General features: G+C 40.3%; 1 protein-coding gene across 4 annotated transcripts in view; it reads right to left on the minus strand.

Moving 5' to 3' along the window:
* Positions 1 to 13,587, minus strand: part of arhgap32b (Rho GTPase activating protein 32b) — a 118,700-nt gene extending 105,113 nt beyond the window's left edge. For all 4 annotated transcript variants that reach the window (XM_026328042.2, XM_026328041.2, XM_026328040.2 and 1 more), the window contains exon 1: positions 13,221 to 13,587. The gene's annotated coding sequence lies outside the window, so the exon portion shown is untranslated. The remainder of the gene's footprint in view (positions 1 to 13,220) is intronic.
* Between the last annotated feature and the right edge of the window lie 1,358 nt (positions 13,588 to 14,945).

Raw genomic sequence — 14,945 nt, forward strand, 5'->3', positions numbered from 1 at the left:
TCTGCATAGATACGGATACTGTTCTGCTAATGTTCTGCTTTCACTGTTCTGCTTTCACTGACAGACAAGATCATCTATAAGACTATATATGTATAAACAATTCAAAAACAGTAGCAGATACATCAAGTCCTGTTTGCATAAATGGATGTCTGTTGTTGTGTATTTAGGAACACTACATACATAAATGCTGGACTAGTACACTAAAAGCATACATGTAAAAATCACGCATACTTGAACAGACTGCAGCCATGTATATGCAGAGCATAACACTTTTAAAACAACTGGTGATTTCAATATATCTCAAAAGCCTCTTCACCTGGCTTTTCTTGATTTGGACTATCTAACCAATTTGAACAAGACATAAAGTAGAGTGTAAATGAAGATGTGTTTCACTGTGAAGCTAGTGTTTTTTTGTTTGTTTTTTTTTTTTTGCCAAAGGGCTGTGTGCACAAGGATATCTATCTGATCCTTCTATTAGTTGTTTTGTGTTACACTTTAATTACCCATATTGGTTCATGGTGACCTTATGTCATCCCTGCCCTTAGACACGCCACATAGCAGTCAGTTTTCTGTGAGGGCCAAGTTGAACTGTGGGTATAAAACCTGGCAGGTGGTGCATGCTCCTCTCACTTTGATTTAGAATGAAAACAAAGACCTCCTCTATATAATACCTTCCTTGTGCTACTAATGGTATAAGCTGGCTTCTTTAACACCAACTAAAGACACCGTAAATATATGTAACATGTATCATGAAATATAACATTACAGAAAGCCTCTTCACACACTTGTAAACAAACCTGAAGATGTCAATGAACCAACTGCAAATTGCAATATTTGCAGGAAGGAACTCATAAAGCAGGGGGACTGGCAAGTTCTTTATTCAAATTTTCTTCGACCCAGCATGTTAAAGTAAGAACTTAGTATCAGCCAACCAAATTGCAGCAGTGCAATTCAGGTATACAGGAACCACCAACTCCAATGTGTATGTTAACGCTTTCACTCCTGCTTCCCAGGGGTATCAGGTTGTCTTAAAGATTCTTGAGCTAAGACACAAACTGGCCAGCAATGACCATCACAGTATTTTAAAGATGCAGTCTTGTATTGTTGATTTCCCTCACTGTCGGCCATACTGCTTATCTTTTGTCATTTCCAACGAGTCCGATCATGACATAAGTTTTCCAGCCTAATGTCTTTATCTCACCATTCACCCACTAAAGGCTCCAAAAAGAACCAGTTCTTCTGCACTGTAGTCACATGCCTTATTTTTCTAGTGAAATTCTTAAACCTTAAAGTACATGCTATGAAAGCCATGGTGCATTAAACACCACTAATTAATTTAATCCATATTCACTGAATGGTGAAGTGGAATCTAAGTGCGTTTACTGTATTGTTTTTACTTGTGCAGCCATTCAGCGAGGAGAAGAGTGAGCAAGGACATGGGGTAATGAACACAACAGAGCAAAGAGAAAATATGTGGTGAAAGCCCTACAATACTTCATGAACGTCCATGATCCAGGTTTGACAGTTAACTACTCTAGTTTCTAATAATGTCTAAGTCAGACTGTCTGGAAATTGGTCTGGAGCCACAATTAGAATAATTGTGTTTACGCATTTTAAAAAGGCTACATTTTTAAATATTAAACTTCAATTTGTTTTGTTGCTGCCATGTTATTTTTAAACTAACAAAGTACTTAAATGGGTTTATTAAAAGTCCTGAAAGGATTCACGTTTAATAATAGGCGGATTTGGAACTGGATTCAGATTCAGTAAAATCCTATTAAACCTCATTACTACTAAAGAGGAGAATGTCAGTATTAATTTTTCTGAGGTAAGTATTTTCTCAAGTATGCACTCATCTTTCTAGGCCTTGTCAATATATGAAACATTGGGCATGCTAATTATGTGAGAAAGATGTGTGACATTATAAAGTTATTGTCTGTAACAAATCATTTTTGGAAACAGGGTGTTGAGAGTGATTTTAAACAAAATATATCTATCAATTCAGCCATAAAAGCTTCTTTTTAGCAATGAATAGCAGAATACTTACATTTGAAATTCTATTCCTAACCAGCAAATAAAATAATAATAAAAAGAAGAAGAACTTTATTAATCCCCAAGGGGAAATTCAATTGTTACAGCAGTTATTCTAATTTAAAGTTATTACATTGAATAATATTTAAATTATATTATTTAATAGTAAATTATATTATAAATTATAATCATAAATAATGAGACAAACCAAGTAATCTTAACTGCTTCAAGCTTATTACAGGAGAAACAGCTCAAAAGATTTTCTAAATAAGAACAGCAGACATGAGTTTTCAGTCTGACTTGTAATATCTGGTAGAGGTAAGTGAACAACACAGCAGTTGCATGCTAAGTCTAAAAGAAATATTTTTTAAAGCAAACTCCATATTTGTTGTTAAAAACTATAATCATGTGTCTCAATCAGACAAATAAAATCTTGAGAAATTCAGAAACTGTTTAATATGGTTTGTGCTGTTATTTCTCAAACACAATAATCCCTGTGGGAAACAAGGTTCCCATCCATATCACAAAATCAAACCAATTTCTCAGCAAATTGACGACATACTATTTTTGTAAGCTAGTTGCTAATCGTGTCTGTGCTACATTATACCTTAAAATAATTCCAAATGCAAAGGAAACTGCAGATAATATTAGACACTGGATGCTTGTTATGTCATAGTTTTGTCCCAGCTGTTAAATCATCTAAGAAAACCATAGTCACAAATGACTGTAAAAAAGGCAATCCAAATCTGCCCATTAGGTCACAGTCCTATATTGATTTCCCGATATACACCCAACCCCACTGGAGTCAGATAAAAGCCATTAAGTTGTCCCAAATTTGAAACAAAAATCAATGTGTGACACAGCCTTTACAATTCTTTTTCTGCACTAATTCTGACATCTGATGACTTCTCTGTAGTCTACTGTTTTCAATCTGGAAACTGGAGTGACCTTGTTAATTCAACTCAGCTTTGTAAGAGGAATACAAAATGGTGTTAGGTATCAGGCACTTTATAGAAACCGCAACCGCTCTACACCTCCTTTTTGCGGAGGTGTAGAGTGCCTTGCTCATTCCCTTATGAGCAAGCACTTGGCGACAGTGGAGAGGAAAAACTCCCTTTAACGGAAGAAAAAACCTCCAGCAGAACTGGGCTCAGTTTGGGCCGGTTGGGGGGTACTCACCCCAACCGGTCGAGGCAGATGGCCACTCAAACTGAGCCTGGTTCTGCTGCAGATTTCTTCTGTTAAAGGGACTTTTTCCTCTCCACTGTCACCAAGTGCTTGCTCATAAGGGATTTGTTTGTTTTTTTTGTTTTTTGTACAAGTGCCTTGAGATGATTGTTTTGTGATTTGGTGCTATACAAATAAAACTGAATTGAATTGCAACTATGTTATCAGCTTTAAAGTGTCTCCCTATAATGTAAAAAGGTTGCAAAGCTGATCCCAAAGAGAATAAACTTTTAGTCTGCAGCTCTATGGAGACTACAGTCTTTTATTTATGCTAAATCATTCATTTTCCATCACACTCCATGTTTGACTGTCGAAATGCTTACACCACCTGCCCCATAAAAAAATGGCCAACCATTACAGCTCACTATCTCATGCTGGGTAATTTGCACAACTGACTACATTCTAACTACACAGCACAAATTTGCCAGTAGTGGTAGATGAGGAGGGCCAAATAAAAAAGCCAAATTGGGCTAAAAAAATTTCCTCAAGACTAAGTCAGAGTCAGACAAGGGCTCGAATTACAGCGTGGATTTATTGTCCTATAGGCCGAACTGTTGATGTAAATTTAATTTAAAAAAGTAGCAGTACAATTGGTGGAGGAAAAATATTGATTGTGGTCCCTTGTCACTTAACAAGAATATTGTTTTCTTTGTACAAATACAGGATATAGTCTTTAATAGATCTGGACCTTTGACAGGAAACTGATTTCAAAACAGTTACACTGTACAAAAAGTATACAAATTATACTGTACTGTAGGAGTACTCTTCTACTGTTGACATAACAGGCTCAACAAGCTCCTTTTAACCCTTTATCATAGTGGTTCCCAAATACACTACATTGCCAAAAGTATTCGCTCATCTGCCTTTAGATCAGACGGGGTCCAGCATGTTTGGTATGGACATGACCAGGACTACCATGGCGATATGTACAGATCAGATAATATTTTATGACTAATTAATGCAGAAATTAATTGCAAAGGGTTCACATATATCTTGCTACTGTATGTATTTTTTTAATACACAGGGGTTTATTCAATTTATATATAGTATGTCAAAGTGAAGAAATATTGAAAAACAGAATGTCACTTGAACAAGCCTCACCATGCACAAGAAACCACAAGTTAATCAGACTATTTAAGTTGTCTTGAATAAGCATGAAATAAAAGATGTCTTTGAATTCGAGGACTGCAGTACAATAGTGCAGTAAGAATGGGAGGGAGACACAATGTGCTTCACTGAGCAGACAGTTTAATGCTGTCTGCCACATGATAAGGAAGTGAACAGCTTTGATTACTGCCAACCACTTTTGCTCTGTTGTTACAGTAAAACCAACTGCTGTTCAGCCATAACTAGACAGTCTTAAAACAATATTCACATGGCATTTGAGCAGTATGGTTGACTTCAGCACATGCCACAGGTCTTTTTACATGCAACTCTGCAAACAAGTGATTTTACATTTAATATGCTGGGTTATGGTTGTTTGGGTTGACTAAAGTGTTTCCTTATAATCAGTCAAATAAAACAAATTTTACACTTTTTAATACCCCTCAATTATTAAAAAGGGCATTTTTAGTCAATATATTCACAATATTTATCCCTTTTTTACTGCCATTTCCTTTTTGTCCTTTAACCTGGTGCCCCATCATTCCTTAAACATCGTTTCATGAGCTTTAGCTCATTCCTCCTCAGCAGTTATTACTGCAAATATATGACAAACACCAAATATTTCAGTAAGAAAATATGAAAATCACTTGCTTACAAAAATGGTATTTTGCAGGCGTCTTATACACAGTGAGCGACTTTGACCTTAATGTGCCCAGACAACATGACACCGATCAACCTAATTAGTTGAATAGGGAAGAGGGACTGGAGGGTTGCAGGAAAATGGGTAACCCGCAAATGGTCGCAGTGAACACACGAGTGTGACCGAGGTTTTACTTCATTCAGACATTGGTGTCCAATACCCTTAGGCTTTACAGCAGCTCAGGAACATGGCCTGGAAAAAATTACCCAGGCTACGGAATGAACAATAGATGATATTACACATTATCATGCATCTACATGCACAGACATAGGAAACAGGTCATGATTTAAGTTTTGCTATGACTTTAAGAATGGATTTTAGACTACACCTAAAACACACAAGAGAAAAGGGAAGACTGATTGTGACACTGGCTGGACCTGAATCCAGGACATCAAGGCTGCTCAAGTGTAAGATTATGTGACAGCAGTCATGGCATCACCACATGAACTCTGAAGCAGACACTATGCCAAATATAATCCAATGAGAAATGTGGCACATTCAATATTATAAGTCTTAGAAAATCCTTGTAATAACGTGTTCTTAGCAAAAATCAGGCTTCTCATTCCCAACTTATTGTCGGTTTAAGCTACTGTTATGGTAACTAATGCAGATTTCATCAGTAGAAACTGTAACACTGTCTCAGTCAACGAGTCTGGGGGTAATGGTCGTATTTCACCAAATCTAACAGACAAGCACGACAGAGGTTCCTACTTTATTCTAACCTCTAAAATGACACTCAGTGTCAACTCCCAATCCAGTCCTTTCTGCAGTAACACTTAAAAGTTCCTAATTTAACACTAGAGCGCTATATTAACATCCATCCATTATCTATACCCGCTTATTCCTAACCAGGGTCACAGGGATCTGCTGGAGCCTATCCCAGGTCTCTTTGGGTGAAAGGCAGGGGTACACCCTGGACAGGTCACCAGTCCATCACAGGGCCACAGAGACAAACAACCTCACACACTCACACTCACTCCTATGGGCAATTTAGAGTCACCAATCAACCTGACATACGTGTTTTTGGACTGTGGGAGGAAACCGCAGTACCTGGAGAAAACGCACGCAAGCACAGGGAGAACATGCAAACTCTACACAGAAAGGCCCCTGCTGGGTTTCAAACCAGGAACTTTGAGGCTGTGAGGCAACAGTGCTAACCACTAATTCACCCTGCTGCCCGATATTATACAACATTTAATACATTTAGTAAAAAAAGTTTATAACATGCTAAAATCTGTTGAATTTTCACACTTTTAGTAAAACGGCGAAATGAAACTTCAGCTATGTGGCTTCTCTAAATCTTTCCGAGTAGTTTCACACAACTTGCCTACAAAGTCCTGAATGAGTAGTCCATTTTGTCAATCCAATCTCATTATCCTCTGCTAGGCCACTGTGGAAATACCCAGGCAACTTGCTAATCAGCATCTATGTCAATGCCAGGATTGTTTACGGGGGAATGGAATCTGCTTTGGGAATGTCTGGGCATCCCCACAGGCCTGCAACTGTGCACTGAGCCTGGAGTGAGATGCTTTTTCATTCAGAAAGGAAAGTCCACTACTCTGTGCCACAAGGCCTGAGGATAGCAGTGTATGCATTATGCATAATTAATGAACATGCGGAAAGGAATCTCAATATATGCTGCACAATGTGTCAGAATCCAAGGCTAGCATCAGAGGTCAGGTCTAGCTTTGAGTGGTCGCCAAGGATGGAGACAAACAAGGAGACTTTTGAGAGTGCAAGAGTTTTTATATACATAACAAAACAAAAGAAAGCTGTCGGTTGCATAACAGGAGACAGAGGAAAGTCAGTCTGCACACTGAATGTTGTTTGATTTAAATGTATACTGCTGAATTAATTATTGTTTCTCCAGAAAGATAGCTTTGTCTATACATCTATATACGTCTATATTTATAGACTTATTCTTTTAGTATTTGTATACTAGCTATGCAGATAATACTGTATCATTCCCTTTCCAATGAAAATTACAGTATACAACAAGATACTGATGTGGCAAGACCTGAAAACATATCCAAGCGAAATTTAGCTGTATTACAGGGGTATATGTGAGGCCATTCAAAAGTCATGTAACTGCATGTTAATGTAAAACTATTATACTCACATTAAGGAAATCAAAAGCTATTTAACTAGATAAACAGCATGATGACAAAATGATGCACGAGCAGCATCCCTGCTGCAAAATAAAGATGACAACAGATTGCTGTTCTAGAAAGAAGTCTGCACACACCTGACACAACAGCCACAGGTCAGCGCAACATGTCATGAGAACAAGTTATTTTCAAACATAACACAGCCCCAAGGCACAGTGGTTCTTTGAACTAAGCGCTAACAATCTGTTATTTACCAGGTATTATGATTACCCTCTTGAAGTGATAGCATGCTCATATTTTATAACTATCACTAATCATGAAGGACAGCTGGGACTGATGAGAATGCTCTTAGAGAGAAACAAAGTACAGATAAAACTATGTATTGATGAAGAGAAAATTAATCAACTATCGACCAGCTATAATAATTGGAATATTTATTGAAAGCACAATGAACTTTTATAACAATTCATACTGAGTTGAGACCACACAGCATAGTTACTTATAGATTACTAGAGAAGCAGAGCTTGTAAGTAGGTGTAAGTATTTTCACGACTCAAACCTTAATTATTGTACATCTGCTTCCTTTTCCTTTATCACTAATAAGCTTTATTTGTCCCCTAATGCAAAATCCTAGTTCACACTCAAATACAACAGCTTAACCTGTGTGACAAATGTGCTGCAGTCAAGTTTTACATTGGATATAAGCAACTACAACTACTGTACCCTTTAACTGTTAAGACATGGATAATCCTGAATAGTGGTCGACCGATATGGGTTTTCTCTAACCAATACCAATGCCGATATTTAGAAATCAGGGCAGCCAATAGCCGATATATGATGCCGATTTTTTTGGCCGATTTTAATTTTTCCTCCTTCATCTCACAAGGTATAAAAGTGCCCAGGAATAAAAAGTGTATTATTGTTATGTTTGTAGTATTTTTTGTCCTTGCTTTTTCTGCTCCCATGCTCAGCAACTTCTGGTAGATATTGCACTTGGCCTTCCCTGATGTTGGCTAAGTGAAATACTGCCATACTGGGTTCAATTTCTTTTCAGCCATCAGACTACAATTTAAAAAAAATAAAATAAAATACAAGATTTGTCATTTTAAACTCACTTTTTCTATAATTACATTATTCCATGCACATCACAATCCTAATATGTTTTGGGAAAAAAAACAGGATTGATATATTGCAGGGTACCTGTCATGATCCTTATGTTTGTTGACAGACACTGCTATAATTAAAAGGGCCATAGTCTCATTACTTTTATGGACAGAATTTCTAGGCACAGCCAGGGGCCGGAGGGAGTCCAGTTAGGGTACCACAGGATTTCATCTCTGCTTTTTGCAGATGATGCTGTCCTGTTGGCTCCATCGAGCCAGGATCTCCAGCGTGCGCTGGGGCGGTTTGCAACCAAGTGTGAAGCGGCTGGGATGAGAATCAGCACCTCCAAGTCCGAGGCCATGGTACTCAACCAGAAAAAGGTGGTTTGCCATCTCCAGGCCTGGGGAGAGATCCTGCCTCAGGTGGAGGAGTTTAAGTATCTCGGGGTCTTGTTCACGAGTGAGGGAAGGACGGAGCACGAGATTGACAGACAGATCGGGGCATCGGCAGCAGTAATGCGGTCAGTGTAATGGTCCGTTGTGTTGAAGAAGGAGCTGAGCCAGAAGGCGAAGCTCTCAATTTACCGGTCAATCTACGTTCCTACTCTCACCTATGGTCATGAGCTTTGGGTCATGACCGAAAGGACAAGATCACGGATACAAGCGGCTGAAATGAGCTTCCGCCGCAGGGTGGCCGGGCGCTCCCTTAGAGATAGGGTGAGGAGCTCGGTCACCCGGGAGGAGCTCGGAGTAGAGCCGCTGCTCCTCCACATCGAGAGGAGTCAGTTGAGGTGGCTCGGGCATCTGTTTCGGATGCCTCCTGGGCGCCTCCCTGGGGAGGTGTTCCGGGCATGTCCCACCGGGAGGAGGCCCCAGGGAAGACCCAGGACACGCTGGAGGGACTATGTCTCCCGGCTGGCCTGGGAACGCCTCGGTGTCCCCCCAGAAGAGCTGGAGGAAGTATCCATGGAGAAGGAAGTCTGGGTATCCCTGATTCAGCTACTGCGCCCGCGACCCGGTCCCAGATAAGCGGAAGATGATGGATGGATAGTCTAAGAATATGTGTAAACAAATATGTGCAACAAGTCATTTGCATGTGAAAGTAGAAACGCGCAGTTCAGACAAAACGCCTGGCTAAAACGTGCACATTAACTTTCCTCATCAAAAGTGTATTTTTTGGTGGGAGCATCGTGCCCGTGTTGCATGTGTCGGACGCACAGACACATTTATTGAGGAACGTTATCTTGCGTGTTTTAGCGAGAATATTCGTCTGAATAACAATAACATCAATTTGTTTCTACTTTCACATTTGTTGCACACATTTGTTGCTTCTATTTTCAGATCTCAACTGTCCCTTAAAACAAGTCGCAGTTATTTGCTAAAACAAATATTGAACAGAGTGAGTAGCAGAGCTGGTGTGATGGCAGTACACTCATGACAATGGCCTCTATTGAGTTGGAAGACATGACAGTGTGAAAGTATTAAGTGGTTCCAATGTAAACATTACTTTCATGCTTCCCACAGCTGGCACCTAGCCACAACTGACTGGTACACATGACTGAAACCTCATCTGGCATACTTCCGGGTAAGTGAATCACTTCCTATTGCAAGCGTGTTGTGCTGTGTGTACTGTATAGTCTACAGATTAATTCAATTCAATTCAGTTTTATTGTATTTGGGCCTGAAAACCTCAGAAATAACTTTTCTAAAATTATAGCTACTTTAGATGGCATAGCCCTGGCCTCCAGCACTACTGTGAAAAACCTTGGAGTTATTTTTGACCAGGACATGTCCTTTAACTCACACATAAAACACATAAAACAAATCTCTAGAACTGCATTCTTTCACCTGCACAACATTTCCAAAATTAGCAACATCCTGTCTCAAATGATACAAAAACTAGTCCATGCATTTGTTACCTAAAGGCTAGATTACTGTAACTCATTACTATCTGCATGTCCCAGTATCTCCATAAAAAGCCTCCAGTTAATCCAGAATGCTGCAGCCAGAGTCCTGACAGGAACAAGCAAGAGAGAGCATATTTCTCCTATATTAGCTTCTCTTAATTGGCTCCCTGTAAAATACAGAATAGAATTTAAAATCCTTCTTCTCACATACAAATCCCTTCATGATCAAGCTCCTTCATACTTTAAAGACCTCATAGTACCATATTATCCCAATAGACCACTTCACTCTCAGAGTGCAGGTCTACATGTGGTTCCCAGAGTTTCCGAAAGCAGAATGGTAGGCAGAGCCTTTAGCTATCAAGCTCCTCTCGTGTGGAACCAGCTCCCAGTCTGGGTTCAGGAGGCAGACATTCTCTGTACTTTTAAGGCTAGACTTAACACCTTCCTCTTTAACAAAGCGTATAGTTAGGGCTGGCTTCAGGTAACCCTGAACCATCCCTTAGTTATGCTGCTATAGGCCTAGACTGCCCGAGGACCATCGGTGCACTGAGCTCCCCTACCCTAACCCGCTTCCTCCCCCATCACATGTATATTCCACCATTGAATGTCACTGACCTTGTGCGCTCTTCCTCTCTCTCTGTACCTTCTGCAGGTGTCCCCGGTCCTGGAGCTGGATATCGCTGATGTGCAGTTACTGGCCCCACCAACCCGCAGTGTCTATTTGTTGTTTATTGTTACTGTTCTTTTCTCTCTCCTCTATCCACTCACCCCAACCGGTCGAGGCAGATGGCCACCCAAACTGAGCCCGGTTCTGCTGAAGGTTTTTTCTTCAATTAAAGGGAGTTTTTCCTCTCCACTTTCGCCAAGTGCTTGCTCATAAGGGATTTGTTTGCTTTTTTTGTTTTTTGTACAAGTGCCTTGAGATGATTTGTATTGTGATTTGGCGCTATACAAATAAAACTGAATTGAATTGCAACTATGTTGTCAGTTATTTGTCACATGATGAGTGATTTTATGTGTAATTAATACTGTATATTTAATTTATTTGGCTGGAAAATTGAGCCTCAGCTGGAAAAATAACAAAAATTAATCATTTCGTTTTGATACTCTGTCGACTAGGACCGGAATATTTATCACAATTGCAGCATCACTTTGGATGAATCATGGTCTAAATCTCCAAGTAAAAGCCATTACATGAACAAATCAAGTATAAAATAGAGCAAATGCAAGTCTCAGCCCTAAAATTACCTCTATCGCTGAGGTCTGCACAATTCTGTACAAAAGAAATGCTGTGTGATTGACATAAACTGTTAGAATAGTTACACAACAGGGGTGAATAAAGTATCTATCTATCTAGATCTTGTAAAGAAAGTGTACAACCATGAACCCCTTTTCCCAAATAGAGATTAAACTGTGAAAATGAAAGTGGTCACAAACGACAATCTGGTAAAAAAACAGGGTTGTTCCCTCATAAAAGAACTATGAACTAGAACATGGGCAGCTCCAAATAAGATCAGCAGCAATGTTTGTTGTCGATTTCAGTATCTGCTGGCTAAGAATGCTAGCACAGTTGCAAGCCGTTATTGTTCAATATACACACAACTACAACAATATAAAAACTGCCAACTGGCATATGCACGATTTCAACTTCACTGAACTGAAACCTTGACAGCAAATTACATTACAAACCAGGACTTGTCAGCTGCTCCACCATGGTGGAAGCAGCAATGTAATAGGTTTTAACTAATTATCCATGCTGACCAGGTTGAGATGGTTTGGACATGTTCGGAGGAGAGACAGTGAATACATTGGTAAAAGGATGCTGAGGTTAGAGCTGCCAGGAAGGAGGACTAGAGGAAGACCAAAGAGGAGGTTCTTGGATGTAGTGAAGGAGGACATGAGGATAGTTGGTGTGGGTGAGGAGGATACAGAGGATAAGGTTGAATGGAGGCAGATGATTTGCTGTGGTGACCCCTGAAGGGAGCAGCTGAAAAAAGCAGCTGACCCCTGAAGAAGATCCATGCTGACCAGGAAAGGCTGCATAAGGAGGACGATGTAAAAACACTTGTTCTAAGAAAACCTGTTCAAATGGCTCATTGGAGATGCGCCGTAGTATAGCAGTGCTGTAGCTATCTGTGCTGGGCAACTGATGTATGTATGACCAACATGTAATTATGTGGATATCCTTCCCTGTGTGCAACTAGTTTGCCTAGTTAAATAAGGATTAAAACCTCCATGTAGATCTGATTAAATCATATTCTAAAACAGTACCATTGCAAGTGTGGGTGAAAAAATGTGTGAGGTAGTGGGTTTGGGTCAGAGCCCCTCCTTGATCCAGGATTCACCATTTTGAAATCATTTTAAAACAGAAGATGTTGAATAGTAAAAGACATCAGTGGAGCCCAGTCAGTGATGCAGCCAGAGCTAGAAGATTTTACAGATAATAAGACAGTCAGTAAATGAATTGTTTGCAGCCAGGCTGAAACAGAACTGACATATGCAGTTTGAGCCCACACTGTGCTAAAATACAGCAGCTAATAAGGTCAGGGAGTACTATCATATGTCACACTGTTATCACACTGTGTCATTAGTAATCTTCCGACTCGACACTTTCTTCAGGTGAATGCGGCACCGCCCGAGCAATCTTTATTTAACTTCCAGTAACAGTGTTTGGTCACATTAGCAGCTGCTTACAGCTCTACCCGAACAAGACCCACAGATACACCGCTAATGAAATGCCGCTTTTTGGCTTTAACTGCCGCAGCGGTAAATTGCCCAGTTTTGAGTGGGATGCGGGAGGGTCGGGCCCCTCGGTGCGCGCCATGTCTGGACAGACGGTCCTGTCCATTTGGCTACTTTCCCCCCTCACACGCAGCGCAGCCACCCCCTCTCATACACAAACAATACACACATACACACACACATATATATATACACACACAGTCTCCACAGTCTGGCCACCAAAGTGCAGCCTTAACGTTACCCAGCAGAGCAGCCACAAACATCAGGACTGTGGCGTCAGTGTGCCCGGTGAAAGTACCTGTATGTCCGCGGTCGGTGACCACCGTCCGTGGGTGAGACGAGCTCAGCTACCGCTGCCTCCGTCTGGTAAGCGCTGTGCTCATCACAGCCGAAGCCCGCGGACCCGGACTCCGAGTATCAGCCAGCCCGCCCTAAACAAAAAGGCTCCCCCAGGACGGCGAGGCCGGCAGCAGCCCGTTGCTGTCGCTGTGGTGAGGAGAAACAAAGACTACTATATCTGCCCGAAGGATTCCTCCCCCTCCCGAAACTGAAGTTCAACAAAATTGGCTTTTGTCCGGAGGTAAAACTTGCAGAGGCTGAGCTCCGTACGAGTCCGCCTCGAGTGGGTCCGTGTGCCGCCTTCACGTGCTGTGGGAAATGTCGGAGACGAGCCAAAGCAGAAAAAAGGAAAAGGCTATTTCTTTTCATATTGGTGTTACCACCTGCCGGCGATGACCATAATGGTTTTAAACTATGTAATTAACTATTCAGTTAATTACACATTTCTTTCCTAGGTTGGTTGAAGACCATTCTTTAAATGAATGAATTTGTCTCAAACAAGAATAGGCCTACAGCAGAATTACAGTCACAACAAATTGCGTTTGAGAGGGAGCAGAAAGAAGACTAAGGTGCTCACAATTCGAGTTTTTTTTCTCCCTATAAATGTTAAACCAGACAGCAGGGATCATCGTTAGCATGAGATGTTACAGCCTTATAGGTGAGAGCATTTTCAGCTCTTACACCTCTGGTGCACAGAGGCAGGGTGAGAGTAATGTGCTTTTATTCCTAGACAACATGACCTGTGACAGCCTATCATATGACAGGAAAAATACATTTCTGTTCCCAATTTTACCTCAGTACACAATGTCACATGCTAAAGTGTTTCTCGGTGTCAGTAGGCTACTTTCCACCTCACAGTCTCTACTAGTTTAGCTGCCCCTCTGTCTAAAAGTGATGGTCATTGTTTTAACCATCCCCAGTAAACAAAGCTAATCTTGGATCACACTATTGGTGAAATTATAGTACCTTTCTCTAAAACATCTGTCATCTGGGACTGAACAGACCTTGTATCACATCGGCCTATCAAGCATATATACTGTATACAAAATATACAATAAAATCTGCCACAAAAAAGCTTGAAATATTATTACATATTTTGGGATGTTCAGTGGCCTGAAGCAAGTCATCATTGAAAAATGTTGCTATTATCAATGAGCTGGTAAAGTGATACACACATGGTCCAAAACAACCTTTGAGTGGGCCTGGTCATCAGCTATATGTTTACTGTATATGTTTTTTTATTCTTTGATGAATTTAACCTAATTTTGGGACAAATTACTGTCAGTGTTTTTTACTTGTGTGAATACAATTAGTCAAATAAATGTACCATTTGTTTTAGTGGGTACAATTGTTCAAGTGGTTTGTGGAGGATCATAAAATCCCTCATGATTCCAGAGAAGTACTCAAGGAGAATCTGAGAAAATTTAAACCTGGTCAGCCAATTTTACCTCCTCTCTCCTACTGATTCTCTTATCAGATGGATGATCTCAGGCCTGTTTTAGTTCACTTTCCACACTGCAGGTTTCCAAATGCAGACAGTAGCTGTTGGTATGAGGGCTTCAGTTTTCTATCTTTTTTAATAAGTAGACTTTACTGTTAAATTAGTCATTGCCTTTTTAGTCTATTCTTCAGATGCAGCTAGTATTTAGTAGTACCAATATGTCAGTCTTTAGACCTAGTGTCC

Source organism: Mastacembelus armatus, chromosome 14 (assembly GCF_900324485.2).
Source record: "Mastacembelus armatus chromosome 14, fMasArm1.2, whole genome shotgun sequence".
NCBI classification, from domain to species: Eukaryota; Metazoa; Chordata; class Actinopteri; order Synbranchiformes; family Mastacembelidae; genus Mastacembelus; species Mastacembelus armatus.